Source organism: Ciconia boyciana, chromosome 9 (genome assembly GCF_034638445.1).
Source record: "Ciconia boyciana chromosome 9, ASM3463844v1, whole genome shotgun sequence".
NCBI classification, from domain to species: Eukaryota; Metazoa; Chordata; class Aves; order Ciconiiformes; family Ciconiidae; genus Ciconia; species Ciconia boyciana.
In genome coordinates, this window is record NC_132942.1 from 27,388,885 (window position 1) to 27,409,099 (window position 20,215).

Below are 20,215 nucleotides of genomic sequence, written 5' to 3' on the forward strand. Positions count from 1 at the left end.
AAAATGTTTGGTGGGTTCTGGAACATCTGCTTTTCTAAATCATCATTAACATGATAAAGGCAGTCTATTTTTCCATTCAATGGGTTATGTGTGTTGTCTTCTACAACTTGTGGTTGTGGAAGCTTCTGTTTTCCATCTGAGTCTTAAACACGCTATTCAACAGCTTTTCTATTAGTACCTGACTAAACTCTGAAATCTGAAAAATAGGTGTTTTCAGAACCCAAAACTTTTTGTTTCTAATCTGACTGGTTTGTGTTACAGTAGTACAGCAAGGTCCCAAATGGATTTGGTGCTCTGTTGAACTGAGCTCCAGTACAGAGCGAAAAGAGTCCCTGCCCTGGAAAATGTAACCTAGAGGGGAGAAAAAGCTTAATTTAAAAGTGCCAAGAAAAGGCGAAACAGAAGGACTGGCTGGCAAAATGGCTGCCCACTGCTTTGTTATCAGCAGAACATCCACTGAGCAGAAAATAAGATCCAGATTTCTTGTTGCCCGATGCATCCAGTGTACCCATCCTTTTGCAGTGGTTCTCTGACAGAATTGAGCTTTGTTGTCTTTGCTGCTCTATCAGGGGAAGAAGACCAGTATTTATTATCTCATAGACTTATTTGAGTCTTGTCAACATTTTAAATGCTCCAAGGATGGGTCGGACATCTAAATATTCCTAAGGTAAAGGTTTAACTGATGTGAAACTTAAATGTGTTTCCAGCTACCATCTGATAGCACATGCGTAACTTTCAGAGTGCATTTGCAAGCCTCTGGCAGCATTTTAGGTATTCAAAGAAGTAAATATAAAATGCTTGCAGCAATTAACAAGAATATGCAATCTATAAGGGCACTTCAGTAGCTGCATCAGAGATGGAAGGTCAAGGTCCCATTAAATTGTCCAGATGACCCTAGGCAAGGTGCCTGGTCTTTCATACCAATGCCCACTGCAAGCAAAGGCCAGGCAATCTGCAGTGAGAAAACTGATCTTAAGATTGTGTGTGCTGTCCTCCAGCCGCCCGTCCCCCAGATTGCTATTGTGTGTTGTTAACAGAAGTACCGTGGCTTATTGCAACGGTACGGGTGCTGATCTCAGCTATCGAGCAGATCAGTTTCTGAGAGAGCCAAGAGAACCTGGGGGGCTTTGTAGATGAAAGCCACTGGGTTGAATTGCATTCAGAAGCAAATGGCACCACGTTGAGCTCAGATGTAACCTGCTTAGTGTAGCTTACAGCTCTGACTCTGTACTGACTGAAGCTTCCTCTGGGAGGGAGGAATTGGTGTTTTCTGTGAGGTAGCAGAGGACTTGTGTCACTTGCTCTGGTGGGGGCAGAAAATGCATTTTTGGGCTAACGTGAGCACAGGTGGAATGCCTTGGCTCTGGACTAGGTCTCTATGGGTCCTGACAGTCCCCATGGCTTGAACTGCCTCAGCATCATGCTAAGTTACTCCGCTGGGCTGTGTTTGCACAGATCTGCAGAGTATGAGGAACATGAAGGACCCAACTGTGTATGCGTGTTCTCTAGATTGAGAACTTGGCTAGGACTCAGATTTGTCTTCCTCTGTGCGCAGGGGCTGAAGCAAGGCAGCAATTGCCTTATTACAGTGAGTATTAATTCTTTGTATTAACTGGTAGTAGAATTAAGTGAGCAATTTATTTCATTCTTGGAACAAATAGGATGCTCTTGAAGTAGAGCCACTATAGTGTAGTACTCAGTGTAGACTCTGTCATTTCAAAGAAATTTTTCAGCTATGATTGGCATTTATTTTAATGCTGAGCTTTTGCCAAGGCAGAGCAAGAAAAGATGCAAAAACTTTCTGCATGGAGGTATTTGCCGCAGTTGAGACACTGATGTTTTCCTGCAGCCGATACAACTTCTTTCCTGCTCTGGTGATGACATGGTCTTGCAAAGCTTCCCAGAATCACAGACCTCTCCCTCCCAAATGCAGTAATTCCTGGAATGGCGATACTTTAAAGTGGTTGCTGGAGGTATCCAGAGTGATGCAGGTGTATTTTAGGATACTTGTGGGCTGGCTCATTTCTAGATTGTGGTGTTGTATATTTTTGTTTCTATTTTTAATCACTGTGCTAGTTTGCGGAGAAGTTTTTTATAATGTCAATGTCTGCTGCAACACATGCTGCATAAATCATTCAACAGAGCCACGTATTGTTTTTGAAAGCTGCATCAACTCTGAGTGTAATGGCAAATTTTGAGCAGTAGTGACCAGAAAAGAGCTGCACCCATGATACTGTTTCCATTTGATTTGGTCTCCTCAGCTTTTTGAATTTACTGCTTTGATTTGGAAATTCCCAATGACCTCTGAAGAGTGGCGAGTTTTATCCTCTCCCCTGCTGCCGGGGGCAGTTGGGAGTCAGCCCTCAGCACAGTTTGGAGTAGTCTCGGGGCTGTTGTAGCTGGTGCTTTCAGGGAAGGCTCCTGAGGGGTTGCTTTTCTGGCCTAAGGTTGCCAGAACGTCAGAAGCTTGTGTGTATGCTCTGACATTCCCTGCTGCCAGGGGCCGGGGAGGCTTGCTGCCCGCATGGGCTTTTGTGCATGGAGCAACACTGCTGGCAGAGCAGGATTTCCAGGTCCCCCACTGACAACAACATGGAGCACCTTTGTGTGCTGACTCGACCCTGCCTCCTCCCAGGTAGGGTCTCTCTGAAATCCCTCTGCCGTACCACTGAACACAAAGTAGTTTGAAGTGAGTTGTCTTCTTTCCCGCCTGCCCCTCCTCCCCCCCCCCGGTCGTTAGCGTAAAATTCAAATAGGTTAAATATGATTCATCTCTCTAACACTGAGAGGGGACAGAGGTCTGGCTAGCCCAGGTAATCATAGCAGAATTCAAAGCCCATCGTTGTGCTTTCAAGCAGCAATAGGTTACCTATTACCGCAGCTTTGAACAGCCTCCCTGTGGGCTGAGTGCGTCTCAGACACCATCACTATTGGCACCGATCAATTAGTGTCACAAGCAATTTAGAAAAGGGCCAAGCAGGGAAAGTGTGTGGAGCTATTCTCCCACCTGCCGTTCTTACTGGTGGGATCTGGTCTGCTGGTGTGGTATCTGTTTGGGAGCTAATTAGTTTAGGAGATTACAGAAAGCAGGATATATAAGCTGCCTGATCGATCTCCTCCATAGCCCTGTAAGGGGAATAGGTAAATGTCATTTTCATAACACCAGCATAAAAATTGAGAGTAGAGGCCAGATGTGCTCCCTGGCCACAGTCCACAGCTGCTGGATCCAGGAGCGCGGAGACTGGAGCAGATACCTCCCTGTGACTATCTGGGGTGGGGGAAACTGCCCATTTTGGAGGGAATCCTGAGGGACCGCGAGCAGCAGGTGACCACGGTGAGCACAGAAGGAGAGCCCCGGTGTACATGATGTGCTTTGAACCCGCTCGAGTCAGTCTTCTCCAGAGGGCCACATCATGAGCCATCCTATGCTGTTTGTCCCCACCCTGGTGCTCTAGCTGCAGTCTGTTAGATTATGCCCCTCGCTATTCCAAATGCTTCTCTCTTATTCTGCTTTCCGTAGCCTGTGCTGGTTGGCTGCTGGAGGGGAGACTTGGTAAGTGTGCTTTATGTAGTACATCTCGCCAATCAGGAGGCAGGGGGTTCTGGCTTCTACCTAATTACTCAGGCCAGTGGAAATAATGACAAGGTTTTTCTTAGATGTGCGTTCAGAGAAGTCTGTGGTTAAGATTCTATCAAAAATAAAAAACAGTATGCAGCAAAATAATTATTTTTGTAAGGCTTTTCAGTTTTTACCAATAATGAGGGAAACAGCAGGAGTTCGCAAAGGGAATATATTTTATTGATGCCAAGGAATTATTGCATCCGTATTAGAACTTCAGGGGCATGTAAATGTTCGGGACAGTGAAACGTTGCATTGTTATGGAAAAATCGTGCCTTTGAGTAAGAGAAAAAACACATAAATGTTGTAAGAAAGTTATTTCTATGATTATGTGGGTGATTTGGAAACAAGCTACTGCTCAAGTGGGTCGCGGATAATTCTTCTTGTCCTTCCTCTTATGCTATTCACCTATATCCGTGGGATCTCTCTTAAAAAAAAAAAAGATAATATTTCACCTGCATTTAAAAAACCCAACAGTCAGTGCCTGTTGAAGAATGAGTGATTAAGGATGAGATTCACTTTAAGTCACTATCTGAAATGTATGTTCTTCTAAAATATTCCAAAGCTTTTTGTTTTGATGAAGAAAGAGGAGTGTTTTCTTTTCCTTTGCCATAGTGTCCCATTTCAGTGTTCCAGTCTAATAAGCAAAAGCCAAAATTTGTTTCCTGATGGGTCAAAGAGAGAACCCCCAGTGCAAGCTGTGTGATGTTCACAAGCCCAGCGCCTTGCTTTGCAACCAGCAGCACAAATGCTTCCCTTGAGGGCAGAATCCGACATGGTGCAGGTCTGTGCAGGGACCCCGGGGCCAGCTCAGGAACCAGAAGCAGTCGCCATCTGTGCAGCGAATGAGGCACACCGATACCCCACTCAGGTATCTGCGTAACGCTGCAGTGTGCCATGTAGGTACCGGGACTGCTTTCCAAGGGTAGTGAGATCCGTCTCTGAGGTACCTTTCACATCTCCAGCTGCCCTCTGCAGGTGCGGTTCTCTTTTTCGGTTTCCCTCTGAGCATTTGAAATGCACATCTTGTTCACTTAAATTTGCCGCTTATCCTCAGGAACGAAAGCTGGGTTCTCTCTGAGGGAGAAGTGGGCAGTTAGGAGTCTAGATCCACTTTTTCCTCTTTCTTAAAGCCTTCTTTCTCCGTCCTGGTAAGATGATGCCAGTTATAAATGTGTTTTCTGTTTTGGTTTTAATGCCGTTTCTATGCTGGCCAAAACTTTGTTAGGTAAAAGTCTAATTGTAGCTGCAATTATCCTCACATAGCTTGCCTAATTAGAGGACCATTGTATACTCTACCACCAAACATACTTTTGGGAGATGAGAATTGCTAGAACAAATTTTGCTGGAATAGTTACAGTAGTGGAGCCTTTTTGGCACCAGCCCCAGCCTTGCCAGGGCCTCGCAGCTGAGCAGCTGCTGAAGAAACCCAGTACCCATAGGAGCAGGCCCTGAAGAGCACATTCATTCATTGCCTCTCAGCTGAGCATTGCTCTTGAGTCTAGGGTTTTGAACCTGCTAAGAGGTTTAGAGAAAAAGCACCTGGAAGCTCTTTGGAAGTGGAGCTGAAGAGGATCCACGTTTCATAGCCTCTCCTGCTCAAGCTCAGTCCTGTCCTTGCATTCATCTTTTAAAGAGATCCCATGCTCCCACATTTACATGTCTGCCTTCCCCCCTTCAACAATGCAAGACTCCTTGACCTACTATTCTTAACCTTAACTGACAAAAAGATTGTAATATAAATAGGACATTTATAACAAGCATTGGAAATCTCTTCTGTTGTGTGATTATCTACAAAGTGTTATTACCCCCTTTTTGCACAGGAAAATACACCTAGATTTTCATTGATCCATCTTGAATCAATGCTTTTAAAAATCTTAGACACATTTTACTTAAGAGCAAAAGCATGCATTTTATGTTTTGACATGCTATTATTGATTGGAAAGGAGAGAGCAGTGCTCTCCACCTGACTGTCTCTTCAGTTTCCTAGTCTGGCAGTTTCTGGTAGCACAACATCCTTAATGGCTTTGCTCCTGTTTTCTCTGCTTGTTGCCTCTCCTCTTTATCCTCCCAGTCCTCAGCACGGTGCCTTTCTCAGTTTTTTAAAGTAATCAATATTGTGCTTGAGCCTCCTGCTGTTTGCTGTCACTCATATTTGGTACAGCTATAAATTATGTATGGGTCTTTCTCGGCCCATATAACATTTGTATTGCATTTGTCAATTGCTAATCAATAGTTCACTTTTCTTATCCTCAAAGACACACACACGTTCTGAAGTTTTAATGCAAGCAGATTTCCCCCTTAGCGAGGTGGGTGTTGGTCTCTTCTCTCAAGTAACAAGCGGTAGGACAAGAGGAAACAGCCTCAAGTTGCGCCAGGGGAGGTTTAGATTGGATATTAGAAAAAATGTCTTCACCAAAAGGTTTGTCAAGCATTGGAACAGGCTGCCCAGGGAAGTGGTTGAGTATTTATATACCTCCCTGGAGGTATTTAAAAAATGTGTAGATGTGGTGCTTAGGGACATGGTTTAGTGGTGGACTTGGCAGTGCTAGGTTAACGGTTGGACTTGATGATCTTAAAGGTCTTTTCCAACCTAAACGATTCTATTCTACATGTAGATGAGGAGAGCAGTGAGACTTCAGCTAGGATGCTAGAAGCTGCAGAGGTACAAATCTAGACCTGGTGTTGTATTTGAGAAGACATTAACATAAATCCTCTATCTACCATGCTTTGGTTTCTGCATTTCACTGTGGAGCTACTTCGTACATAGGCGTGGTAGGCAGTCTTTTAGCACGGCTTTGCTTACCTGTGACCCTTTCAACCTCCACTGCACAAGATGCTCACAGTGGTAGACTGTTAAAATTTCCAGAACTAATGGCATCTAACATTTAAGTCAACCTTAAAGAAATCTCAGCAAACCCAGTCACTTAAATTAATATGGCAGTGTCTCTTTAAGGAGGCATATCGACAGTCTTTGTAAAATGTCATGTTATGTTGATGTGTCAATCAAGTGCATGACTCTCCCCTCCCCCCTCCCCAAGTTTTCACAAGCTTTGAAATTAGGTTGTAAAATAAAAAAGGAAAAAATAATTCTTTTGTATAAAAAGTGCATTTTAAAAAAGTTGGATTGCTGACTATCTGAAATAAGTGAGCAAGCCCTGTAGCATCAACTTCTGCTGCAACATCTTTAATACATACACAAGTGCTGTTAGCTGAGGCAAGGAGAAAGTACCAGTGGAGTGAGACTGCTTGAAACCATATTTTGCTTTAGGCAAAACAGTGTGCTAAAAGAGCTGAAAACAAGAAAAGCTGCCTACTGCTATCCCTGCAACATTAAACGTCAAAACTCAAGCCATGTGCCACTGAAGGTTGGTCGCTTGAATAAATGCTCGAGATTTGAGAAACTGCTGGTCACAATGGGGAGAAGAGAGACCTTATTCCTTCAAAAACCTGACACCTCTCATCAATCCAGAAGACCATTACTGCCTAAATAAATCCTCAATTAGGGCTGTTGGCTGCAGATCCTGGAGCTGTGCTCAACAGAGGGATTTGCTAGAGCACTCTCCATTTACAGCTATGTGTGCTACAGCACTTTTTGATTCAGAGTCCAACAGGGTTTGACCTTCGGGCCATGCTGCAAAGGTCTCTTCTCTTTGGACCAGATGGTGCCACTTTTACTCACACTGCGTAGTATTTTCCTCCTTAAGAGGGCTGACATCTCAGCTAAACTACACCAAAGTGAGTCCAGCTGTCTGGCCTTTCCAGGCTTTACTGATGGGAGAGTGGGTTTTTAACACGGCATAATTCTCCAAATTGCAGAGTGCTCGGGGGAGTTTGAGTGACTACTTAGTGTCCAGGCTTTTGCCTGCAGACTGGGGAGATGTGAGCCAGGTGTCATGCAGCAAGGAGAGACTGAAATGATAAAAGCTTGTGCAAAGGGGAGTGCAGCTGATCTGTGCTACAGTGATTGACTTTTTCATCATAAGGGAGTATAGAGGTTGATAACAGATTGGCATTTTAAATGGTAAAGAGATAATGTGGAATAATAAATAGTAATTTCCTAGAAAGTTGATTCCCCAGCATGGGTTAAACCTCTTTCTCTGAGACAGTTTGAGGATTTGGGGTGGTTGAGCAGAGGAGTTTGGCTGACTGGATGGTGAATGCAGATCATGGAGATCTAGGGATGGAGATCCACATCTGGATCATGGAGATCTCCCCCTGGATCATGGGTGTCTAGAGGTGGAGATCATGGAGATCTTGGTCTAAATCACAGAAACCTAGAGAAACTCCACTGGTTTGGGCTATTCCAGGTTTACACAGGTGTGACCAAGAATATTACACAGCGCATTGCCTTTCAGCCTGCCCAGAGGCCCCACTTACCTGAATACAGCGAGAGAGTCCCTGCCCCAGGAACGCGTGGCCTGAGCAAACAGCACAAATGTGGGAGGGCTGGCAGCCGCAAGGAGTAAAGGAGGGACTTGTCCAGTATCATAAGGCACAGGAGAGGCAGACTTGGGTGGCATGATCACCTCTGCTGCCTTCCTTCTGAAGCTTCTGCCCATTAGGAGAGCACCATTAAGTACTTAATAAATTCATTTGTGAAGGGCTCGCTGCCCCATGCCTTGTGCTGAGCATCAGAGTCACTTCCAGATGAGCTGCATGTTTCTGTGTGCAGGAACCCTGTGCCTGTGTGCTTCTCATTGTACTTCTGGCAGGGTTTTATCTGGTCACTTCTATCACAATATATTAGATTTCTGGACTGAACTTAACAGAAAAAAAGAGAAGACATGGGGAAAGTTGAATTCAGAGTGTAAGTGAAACTTCTTTGGAATGAGAGAAATGCGTTGTGTATGTACCGCATAACAAACACCTGGGTATGATCTGTGTTGTTCGGCTTCAGTAGCATCTCCTCTGCCAAAGGCTGACCTACGTGACCAGTCAGGCAATTCCAGAAGAGTGCAGGCTTTTGGTTCAGAATCGTAGCAAAACTCTTCAGTACAGGGACCCTCTGGGCTACGGCACGTAGTTAAGAATCCAGAAATGCTTTTAAATCTTGTGACTTCTAACTCGTCTTCTGATTCCAGAGGACTAGTTATTTTTGAATGTGTGATGCTGAATTGTAAGGGACATCAGACAGTAGCCCTTTCTTTTTTGTCTTCTTTCTTTCTTGTCTCTGGCAAATGGGGACAGATTAGCTGAGGTTGAGTGACGAGGTCACTGCCCTCAGCTATCTGCTGTGTCCCCACTGCATGGTCAGCTGAGCCATTTGTGAATTAGCTGCTGAGCCACTGATTCCTACAGCACAGAGGTTTAAAGTGGGCTGAAATTGTTTATGGTTAACCTGCACGTTAGTTCAGAAGCTGAGCCAGGAGGCAGAAGTGGTTTGGATGCTGCTGTAGCAAGGGTGGGACAGACGGTATGGGACAACAGCACTTCCTTATATATCAGGCAGAGCTGATGCTACGTGTCTTTTTGTTTGTGCAGTCTGAGGCAATGATTAAGCCCTTACAGCTTGTTATATTTTGTATTTGTCCCTACAAAACCTATGCTCTCTCTCTCTCCTGAGAGCTCTTGTAGCCATTTCATTCACCACCTCTCCCCAGTGCAGAGAGGGTTTCTGTGCATGCACAGGACCCACTAAAGTCAGCAGAGAAACCAAGGGTGAGAGGTTTGGCCATGCAGAGAGAGTTGCAAGATGAATTAATTTTTTTTTCCAGTTTGCATTTCTAATAAGGTATTTTTCCTGGTTCTGTTGAAGCTTAGAGCATCCCAGGAACACTTCTTTGTAAATATCACTCTTACAGAATTATTTTTAAAGACACTTGGCAGAATTAAGGCATACTTTTTTTCTGACCCACTGGTCAGCTCGGTGTCTACCCACAGGGCCGTATTCAGGATGTGTTGTTTTGATAGACATACCGGCCAACTTGTGTGCATCTTTCAGCCTTTATTGTTTCTGTTTGTAGAGTGCCTTTTCATACTTGGAAGTGGGGAAAGAAGGTTGAGCTTATCCACTGCAGAATATACCTCTTAGTGCATCCCTGCATATTTTGCTTTTCTAGAGTTTGTGTTTTACCTTAATATTGAACGCTTAGAGCAGATGGTTAGGAAAGCTAGCAGGGAAAGAGCCCTTTTCTAGCTGAGACCCTAAGAATTGCTTGTTTGAACTCTCCTTTCCCTGATGTCTGCGCTAGCCGGGCTGTGCTCTCATGGTGCCACAGAGGGCTCAGTGCCCAGCAACATGATTCCCAGGCAAACCAGATTGCTGGCCGTTGAATGGTTCGAAACCTTTCCGTCAGTGAAAATCCTCCACAGTCCTTCCAAGCCCTGCCGAGCAAGACCAGAAGTGCTGCTCATTTCCTACGGGCTCTAATTCTCATGGCGCTGATGGGAGCTGCTCATCCCCTTTGGGGAGAGAACAGGAAACAGGAGGCCAGGAGCCCTGCTGGCGCCTGCTGCCAAATGTCTGCAGAGGGGCTGGGTTTGCAGGATTGTAAATCATCTGGAGCAAGAGAGGTACGTTAGTTAATCCCAGATGAGGATCAGATCACCTGCCTTGCAGCCCAGACCATTTCCCTGGGACCACTGCACTGGCTCAGATCCTGTTGGCTCTAATTCCACCCTTTGTTCTATTTTTGTATGGTAGGTTTTTTAATTAGTAATTCTGTTGAATTTATAACACATTGCGACTGCACGTCCCCTGAGCATAAATAGAGCACAGAGAAGAAAGGAGGCAGTGATTTAATGCCAGATCATCGTGGGCCCAATTCATAAAAATGTTATCCTTTTTATGTAGGAAAAGGAGCGTCCATGTAGCGTATTTGGAATTCATTGAATCTTCTTTCTTATGCATAAAAGTTGCCAACTGCTCATTACTCACTGAAGGGATTCAAAACTCAAAAGAGGGCAGAGGCAGAAGAAAAATGAGCATGCCCTACTTAATGTGTAAAATTCAAATATTAAAAAAAAGAAAGAAAATCTGGCAGGGATACAGGGTAAGTAAATAATCCCTTTAAAAAAGAAACCTCTAATAATTACCTAAGTACAAGATTCATGGCTGATGATAACTAGTCAGAGCAAAGATATGCGCATAACCTTACTTCAGCTTTTAAACAGCACTCGTGATTATTATTGTTTTAAACAACGGCAAGTCTGCTTTCCTAGCAAACTGTATACTTCAAACAAAACTTTAAGATATTTATTGGGGGAGCCACATGCAGGAAACAGATTATTAGGGGAGAAGATGTTCTTCCATTTACGGTGATCCTAGAGCAGAGCATACAGAGAAAACACATTAAGAAGCACTTCACATTTTTCCTTTGCTGTAACCCAACCCAGACTTGTGCCCAGAAGAGACAGCCTCCTTTGATCATTGCAGATCCATATTGACATGTCCCATGCCATCCTTCACTCTCTAATCTCTCAGCACTGTGCACATTGAACACATTGCTGTACACACACTCATTACCGTACCGAACAAGAAACTACATATACTGTACCAGAAACCACAACTAGACAAAAGTCATTGGTCAAAGATCATTTACATTCCTTTTTAGTTGCTTCTGCTCCCTCTGGAGAAACACTGATTTATCAGGAGAAATGAGCTGTAGTTCCTTTCCTTACACTTGGATGGGGACAGGAGAGCCAAGGGGAGAAGCAGCAGCTTTACTTTGCTGTTGTTTTTTCTTTTCAATTGGCTCACTTCCTAGCTCTCTCTTTCTCATAGAGCATGAGAAACTTCTCTCTGCTGTCTCTTCGCACCCCTCTTGGAGGAGAGAGAAGGTGGAAGGAGAGAGCATGGCACACGTGTTGTAACTCAAAGTGCAAAAGCCTTGAAGTGGACAGAGGTGCAGCTGTGCGTTACGAAGTGCAAACCAGCTGTGTACCAAGTGGCAAAGCAGTACTGGCTCAGCACAGTGTAGTTCCACAGCAAGGTGTGGTTTAGGGGTTTGAACCCTTAGATGGGGAATAGCGTTGATAGCAGCAGGTAAAAAAATTAAAGGACACTGAGAGTTTGTTTTGAAAGCACCGAGAGTTTTAGGCAATGGCCTAGCACCTCAGCGGTGGTACTTCTGTAATGCAGTGTTTCAACGGGAGAGCAGCAGTGCTGTCACAGCCGCAGCAGCCCCTCTTGTGTGAGCTGGGCAGCCTCTGGGTCCGTGTTTGTGGTGATTCACCTTGCACCAGGCCCCTTCTCTCCTCCCCTAGGAGGAGAGGAGCATCCCTAGGGAGAGAGCATGCATATCTCCTTGGCATCTCCTCTTTACTGATAGGAGCTCGGGGCACTCCCTGAAGTTACATCTATGCTTGCAGAGACCTCAACCCTCCCCAAAATACATGAAGAAATCTGGTGGAAGTGGCAGATAGAGAAATAGCCAAGCATTTTTTGACTCTCAGGGCTGACTAGTACATAGACATCCCATAGCAAACTGTAGAAATCGTTGCCATTGGTTTCAGTGGGAGCAAGGTATAGCTTTTAATGAGGTCAGCTATAAAGGCATGGATTTGACATCAGAAGCAATTCCTGGTATGCTTTTTATCTGCTCTTGGAGGAACCCTGGCTTGCTTTCACAGCCAGCAATATACCACATCCAACAGCTTATTCTGGAGTTCTCTTTGTTTTTTTACTAATGGGCAAGACTCACGGACTAGACTGAAAGACAGAATTATTGGAGACAGACTCTAAGGTATGCCTCTGCACTCATTTCATGCTGGAGATCTTAAGAGAACTGCAGGCAACTCTACCCACACCTCCGATTTTTTAAGGGGATGATGGTTTCAGTTGGCAAAAGGCATTGAGCTCCAGCGTGTTGTTAGGTGATGCATTTTGAAAGCATGTAGCTATCAGATCCAGCACCCCATCCTAAGTCAGGTATGGCCAATTTCTTCCTCCCAGCCAGTATTTCCCCTGCACTTTCAAATGGATGTAACATTTTCCTGCCCTGCTATTCCCAGTTAGCGTATACAGTTTCTGCAACTATTCAAGAGCTGCTGAGTATCATCATAGAAATGACCACATTTTAATGGTGCCCCAAGCAATTCCTGTCTACGTAAAGTTCATTTTAAAAAATTGCCTGGGATAAGAGCAGCTGTGTGAACATAAGATACTTTATTATTTTATTGGGCATTTGATTTTTATCTCACTTGCACAATTTTTTCACTGGATTGACCTTATTGCCCTCATTGAAGTTTACTAACAATTTATACAGATTAGAATCAGTCCATATAATTATATATCATAATTATCAGCTGCTATAAATTGGTGTTGGTCCACTGAAGTCTAATTACACCACCTAAGGAGCTGACTCATTTGTTATGCCTCGGTTATACAATAGACTGAAGCTAATTATACTGTATGTCTATGTATGCATCTTGGTGTGTATTTTCCGCCTCTCTTTATCCTCTTTCATTCCCCATTGCTTCTCCAATGTTTCCAATTACATTAGTTATTTTGCTCCCCGTGGAAATAGTTTCCAAGAGACACTTTTAGGAGCTTGGAATTAACCAACAGTCTGGAGGCTCGATTTTGTGGCCTCGTGTTTGCTGTGATCTAGAGGTGTCAGATTGCCTACATTTTTACAAATCTAACCTTTCAACACATTTTGGAGTCAAATTTATAGCTGGATATATGCTTGCAATTGATTCACTAACATCCCAAGCAGAGAATATTTTCCTTCCTATTAGAAAATGAGCCTTTGCTGAAAAACGCGAGGAAACTGCATTTTTATTAGAGCTGATGCAATGGTGAGAAGCGGAAACCCTGGATAACACTTTTTTCACAAAGGTAGGGGAGTAGTGACCATGGACTGTCGCTGTTCATCCCAGGCTCTCTCTGACTCTGAAGTGACCTTGCACATATGCCGTGCGGTGCCGTTCGGGAGCGGGCAGTGCTGCTCAGCCCTTCAGTGAGATCTGGGGAAAGGGCCTGCGGGCTCATCGCATCCCTGAACATGTTTCAGACAGCTCTGAGACATACTTTGCTACGTTGCCATGTGATCCAAACTAACTTGGTAGCAAGTTTCAACTGTTACTGAATCAGTTGGGGAAAGCTTCTAGAGATGGTGTTGGGTATGTGAGATGGAAGTGTCCAGATAAAGAGAGCATGCAATGGATATATCTAATGCTATCGGGAGTTTCCGGGAAACAGTTGACATGAGGTTCATTTGAATTTCTACAGACTGGGAAATTTAAACATAAAGTATTTAAATGCAGATAACATTTTTCTTTTGCTCAAGCATGCTGCAATCAGATTGTCATTTTCTTTACCTTGTTCTACCTTAAAGTGCCTGCAGTCATTTTATTCACTGATTTGTTCTCTATTAATGGTAGTGGTGTGGCTTGCTGAGCAATAGGTACATGACCATCCCAGCATTCCTGTTGCTGTAGGGGTATCGCTGACCCAACAGGTTAGCAGGAATCACTGTTCAGCTTCTGCGTCCTCGCCGGGTGAGACAGTGGTGTTTCTGCAGCGCAGGCCCCTGCATGCTGCGGGGCAGGCAAAGGAAGGTGCGGGGTAACTGCAGACATTACAGCCTCTGCGAGCCTTGAAGCAGGATGAAATATGTGAATGCAGTGGATGCACAAACAGTATTTAAAAGTAATCTCATGTTTAACGGGGCTCTGTGTAGCTCGCTGTGTTTTTAGTGATCAAATCCGTGTCTGTTGTGGTCACCTTCTCTGGCCTTCCAGTCAAGGCAAATGTTGTGCAACATCTATTACGGCCTGGAGAAATGAGGGTCAGGAACACAAACTTAAATCAAACTTACTGTGTTGTAACAGCTGTAGGACAGGAGAGTGCATTAACCACTGCTCACACTTTGTTCTGCCTACAGGACAAAAGACAAAAACCAAAAGAAAAAAATGCCTTGCCTCATGCCATAGCTGTTCCTCATCTGTTTCTGTATGTGCTGTGAGCTCCATGGGAAGGTGAAAACCTCAAACTCCCCAAAAGAAAAGTTTACTTCTTTTCTTGGTCATGTAACACCTTTCTAGTAAATCACCTCTCTGCTCGGGATCAGGACGTCTCTGTTTCCTCCAGAGTACTGGTACTATGTTCAAGCTCTGGCTTCACGTGGTGCAATTATGGTATTAAAAAGAGGGATCTTCTGTCAGATACTTCTATTTAGGTGAGCAACTGATAAACAGATTAAAGTTGAAACTGTGGGGAAAAGTAGACTAGCAATTAAACCATCAAAGGCAACCTACAGCAGATTTTGTTAAATCCCCTGGTTTTTAACCAGGTGGAACCAAATCACTTTAGGAGAGGTGATGAGGCTGTGGTTTTATCAGTGCAGCAGCAGCAGCGAGATGCCGCCCTCCGCACAGACTGCTTACACTCTTTATCTCTGGTTCTTCTCTAGTTTCAGCTGGTTATACTCATTGTGTGAATTTATTAGTCACTTGTAATTTCTTCATTGATTTTTGTTAAACTGTTTCCTGGCTCATGATCTTGGCAACCTATTTCTGTTGGTTAAACAAGCTGGCTTGTCAAGCAGGTTTTCCCAGCGTCACAGTTCTAGTATTAACTCTCTTTATTGAGTAATGCTGCTTCTTATCCAGGATGAGATCAGACTTCATAACAAGTGGATCAAAGCCATGAAGTTTAGATCCAAAATCGGAGCTGAATCCAAGCATTCCTGAAATTTGAGGATGTTTGAATTGAGTTCTGGTTTGACCCTGCCATGGAGAAAGGTTCAAGCGGTAAAATTCAGAGTTGAATTCGTATTATCTCATTAATTAAAGGAGTTTTTATTCCCATGTTTTGATGTTGGGTCCATCTTTGATAACCAATGGTCAAACGTGATGAGCTCCTAAACTGCCCAGCAAAGACGTTTAACACCTGCTGTGATATGTGGCACAAGATTTCCCCAGAAATGCTCTGTTGTATTTAAAGCACGTAACTCATGCTGGCAGCTGGAGAAACCTGGTCAGTTAATAGATGGAAACCTAAGAAGCAGCAAAGGGGCAAATTTTTTATCAGAGTACTTTGATTCATATTAAATGCTACACGTTCCTGAACACTCTACTCAGATTTCTACCCAAATACCAAAGGGCTGTTATAGCCGTATCCATAACAAAGGCAGAATTACTGAAACCTCATGTGAGAAATGCTGTTCTTAAGATTTTGTTCAGTTCAGTTTTGCAAATGAAGTAATGTTGATTTGTTCAGATATGGCCTAAATGTTCATATTGATTTTGTGGGGCGTACACCCAAACATCTGAACTGTGGTAAAGGTTTGACCCATCACCCCCCTGATGCCTAGACCAATATGTTATGGTGTGCAGCGATGCAGATAATACTGCATTTCCCAGAAGCTTTTAACACTACAGTGTGATGAAGACACATCTTGATGCATGAGTTTCAAATCCAAAAACTTATGTATTATACCAGTACTTCAAAAGAAACTCCTCGGAATGCATTTTAATAATGTAGATTCAGAAGCTTGTATTTTACTTATAGGCAAAGAATTATACCATTGTGAGTCATTACTTTATTTTTCTTCTTCTTTTTAATAATGAGAATAATAGTTTTCCTATATAAACACACTTTTGCACAAAAACCAAATATTTAATGTGTTTCAGCCAAAAACCCCACAAGTGTAAAAACTGTGTAACTAGGATCATTCTGGAAAGAGCCATGAGTTGTGTAATTGTGGCTGGGTAGTTTATATAATCTAGGAAAACTGATATAAACCTTTGAAACACCCTGAAGTTTCTGTCAAGCCAGAGTTTAAATGAACTCTCTGTTCCTGTTCTCCATGCTCCATCACCAGTGAAAAAGGAAATATCAGTAGTCTCTTCATGAAGTATTTTTAAAATATTTCTCTAACACAAAGATTTTTTAATTAGTCTTTGGCAAACTAGTAATCTTCTTGTTTCTGTCTGCAAATTACATTAAAAGCAACTATATACATCATTTCTCCTCTAACAGAATTGCTGTAGGGACCCATGATCCTGTATAGGCCCATACTATGTTAACCTCATGAACACATCACTTCCTCTTTATAATTTCTCTTTATTATGAAGGATTTTGTACTGGACAATGTTGACCTAAATCAAAGGGGGTTTAGAGGTAAATATGGGTTTCTAATAGTGTGGCCAGTATTTTTAGAGGCTTCCAGTTTTCACAGTGACACGTGTTCATCATAGTTTGACTTTTACATTTGAGGGGACATGAACAGCAGCAGCAAAGACTCTATGCTTATATACTTACCAATTAATCATCTTTGTAACCTTAAATTAAAAGGGAATGGCTTCTAGCATGTGCATTGGATTAGCTCTAGTGTGCACCTTGTCCACGTCACTTAAACTTTTTTCTCATCTAACTGGATCTAATGACGCTTATCTATTGCAGAGAGATATCTTGAAGATCCATTTCATGTTGTAAGAATGTTCCATCAAAAGGTAATTTCCAGGGCTCAATACCATCAATACCTCCTATTGATTTCAGGGGCGGTTGCAGTGAAAGTAACGCTTCATCCAATAATAATGTGAGGAGCAAATGTCAAATTTAGCAGAAATATTGCTGGTTTTCCATCTCCAATGGATTAGTTCCTCTTTTATCAACCTGTAAAGATTACCGATTTGACTTCATTCACAATGAGCTATGCCAAACAAATTTGAGATGAGCGTCAGGAGTAGAAAGTTTCCACTTTTTCCTGTTTTCCTGGATACTTTTAAAATTATTTTCATGTGTTCAGCATTGCTATTGCCACTTAAAATCCAAAGGAGGAAAAAAATGTTTAACGTGGTATTTAGCTAATTGCCAGTCTCTAAGCAGGGCTGTAAATTCCAGCAACTGCACATAAAGGTAATTTGGGGTCGGTCCACATTTTTGATGCTGAGGTCAGTGCAAAAGTATTAGAAGTAAATGTGAATGCGGTGGATTAACCTAAAGGTGGATTAACATAAAGAGCCCTTTATTCTGAGAGGATGCATCTTGTGTTTCTAAGATGGTTTATGACCTGAACATATGTTATATGTAGTATTCTCTAGATCCCTGAACTTTCACACAATAGCTTCGCAGTGTCCAAAAGGGTTGGGTGAGTCTAACAGAATGTGCTGGAGATGTTGTCGTTGAGGCCTCTGTAAAAAATAGCTGACACCTTTCTGTGCCAATGGGAGAACCTGTTTATTTTCCCAGCATGTTGTAAAGACTTTCACTTCTGCCTAGTCCCACTTAGACCACATCGCCTTGCTAGCTGCAATAGGAAGTTTTAAACAAAATCTTAAAATGCATGTTTATGCACAGTGCCAGATTTCAAGTACAGGAGAGAATCCCAGTGCCAATTTATTACTAATTGTCCCTCCTGGCTGTGTCTGTTCACTTTCTTGGAACAGCCAACCCTACAGATCACTGTAAATACTAATCTTCTTATACTTAAGGTATCAGGTTTTCTTTGATGTTACCAAACATGTTGACTCTTATCTTGGTTGAATGCACAATCCAGACACAGTTATCATTAATAATTTTGTGTCTGCTGCTTCATTATGGAGAAAATAGCAAGATGCTTCCTTTCAAAATGATAACTTTTCTGCACTTCAGTAATGATCAAGCCTATTTGATTTACACCCTATTTAATGTTCAAAATGACACATTTACTTCCCTGAATCTAAAAAGAAAGCGAAGGCCCTGATCCTGATAACGCGTACGTATGTGCTTAGCTTGACACTCACAAGCTCCTTCCAGCAAGTAATATACATGAATAAATATGTGCAGGACTGAGGTCCCGTGCTCTGTTTGCTTGCACTGCTGTCCTGAAGGCAAGGATTTTTCTAATGTATATAGTCAGCTTTCAACTCACAAAGGGTCTGAGTCTGTTAGCTTTAACTGGCACAGGCGGATCCATTTAATTCTCTATTCATGTGATATTTTGCCAAGTCATTAGCTTAAGTAGAACAATTCATGCAAGTAAAGGCTTTTAGGCAGAATCCAAAGAGTTAAAAAAAATTACACGTACTAAATTTCATTATATAGAAGATTAAAAGTCATTCACTAAATTCCACACACTTGTAAACATAAGGCCTGATCCTCACCTGAAGTAAATTGGCATAGAGCTATTGACTTCACTGGTGCCACTGCAATTAATATCAGCTGAGCAGAAGTCAGTTTTCTATACAGCGACATTTTAGTCTCTTCATGACTCATTAACTTGACCACATACTCCCTGTGAACCTGATCTAAAACCTGTATCTCAATTACTTGATCATCCTAAAGGATGGCTAATTAACAACTGCATGCTTTTAAAAAAAAAAAAAGGAAGAAAGGAGATATATTTTGATGTTTTCCATTTGGCAGAGTATTATGTTGTGAATAATATAATATGCATTTCAAGATCCTGTTAATTTTGATGTGATAATGAATGGGAATTCCTAGTGGAATTTTTTGTCCAGAAATATGAATGGTATTAGCTCAACAGTTATATGATTAAGCAATAAGCCCTGCTGAGGCAGGCACTACTTGGAGATGATTGACTGCTTTAATTGATTGACATCCAGAGGTAAAGCCAAGGGCACCAATTTACAGATCAGGTCAATTATCTCCTGGTAATGCCCACTTGGTATGTCTTATTGCTATGCTAATATTAACTGTTATTGAAACATTTTAATGAGTTTTTAATTTAAAAGTGGTAAATTTAAAAAGGGTGAACATTAAATTATTCAACTTGAAATAATGGCAACAGAAATGTTCTGCTTTGCTAATGGTGATGTAAAAGTTTTGTTGTGCATACCAATACTTCTAGAGATCATTTTAGTTCATCTCCCGGGGAAGGCGAATTCTGTTTGGCATTTAATAAAAACCCATGATGAGGCAGCGCAAAATACCCGGGAATCACCTGAGCAGCTCCCAGAGCCTGGGAAATAACCACAGGCTGCCACATCCAAACATTAGGTGCGAAGTCACCCCAGGGAGAGGACGCTTCCTGTAATGATGTTAAAGGTCTGCTTATGGAAGGTGCTCAGTGTGACCCCAAATGGGGGTCTCTAATAGGAAGGGAGCTGAGCGCAGGATTGGGCACGTTTCTTGTAGGGGAGAGGCGCGCGCCCCCACAAAGGCGGCACACCCAGGCTCTGCCAGCCACCCACCCACCCGTTCCCCCGCTTTTGCCACATGCTATTGAAGCACAGGCATGAAGCGCTGTGTGGGAACCCAGCTCTGTTTGCTGTTCTTGACAAGATCTGACTCCTGTAATTTAACCCAGTCTTTGTCAAGGAAGATTTAATTTCAAAGAGCCCCATGCTTTTTACAGAGAAAGGGACGTGAGTCCTCTGGCTCACTTTCCCACCCCAGCCAGCTGCCCAGCGGCTTGCGGCTGCTCTTCTGCTCCAGGTTACCCAGCAGAGCTGGCAAGGTAGAGCGTGTGTCGGCACTTCAGCTCGCGTTGCGCAGGAGCATGGGGAGATGTGATGTGTTGGGTCTCAAGGGTGCACCTAGCTGCTCTGAGGGCCAGGTTAGAGAGAGAGAGAGAGCGTCTGTTAAAGTTGCCGGGGGAAAAATAATATGGATGCAGTTACCATGTGAGCATGCAATGGCAACCAGGAAGATCGAGGATATAAGGTCCTCTGTAAGCAATCAGTTGACTCTTCTAGAGCACA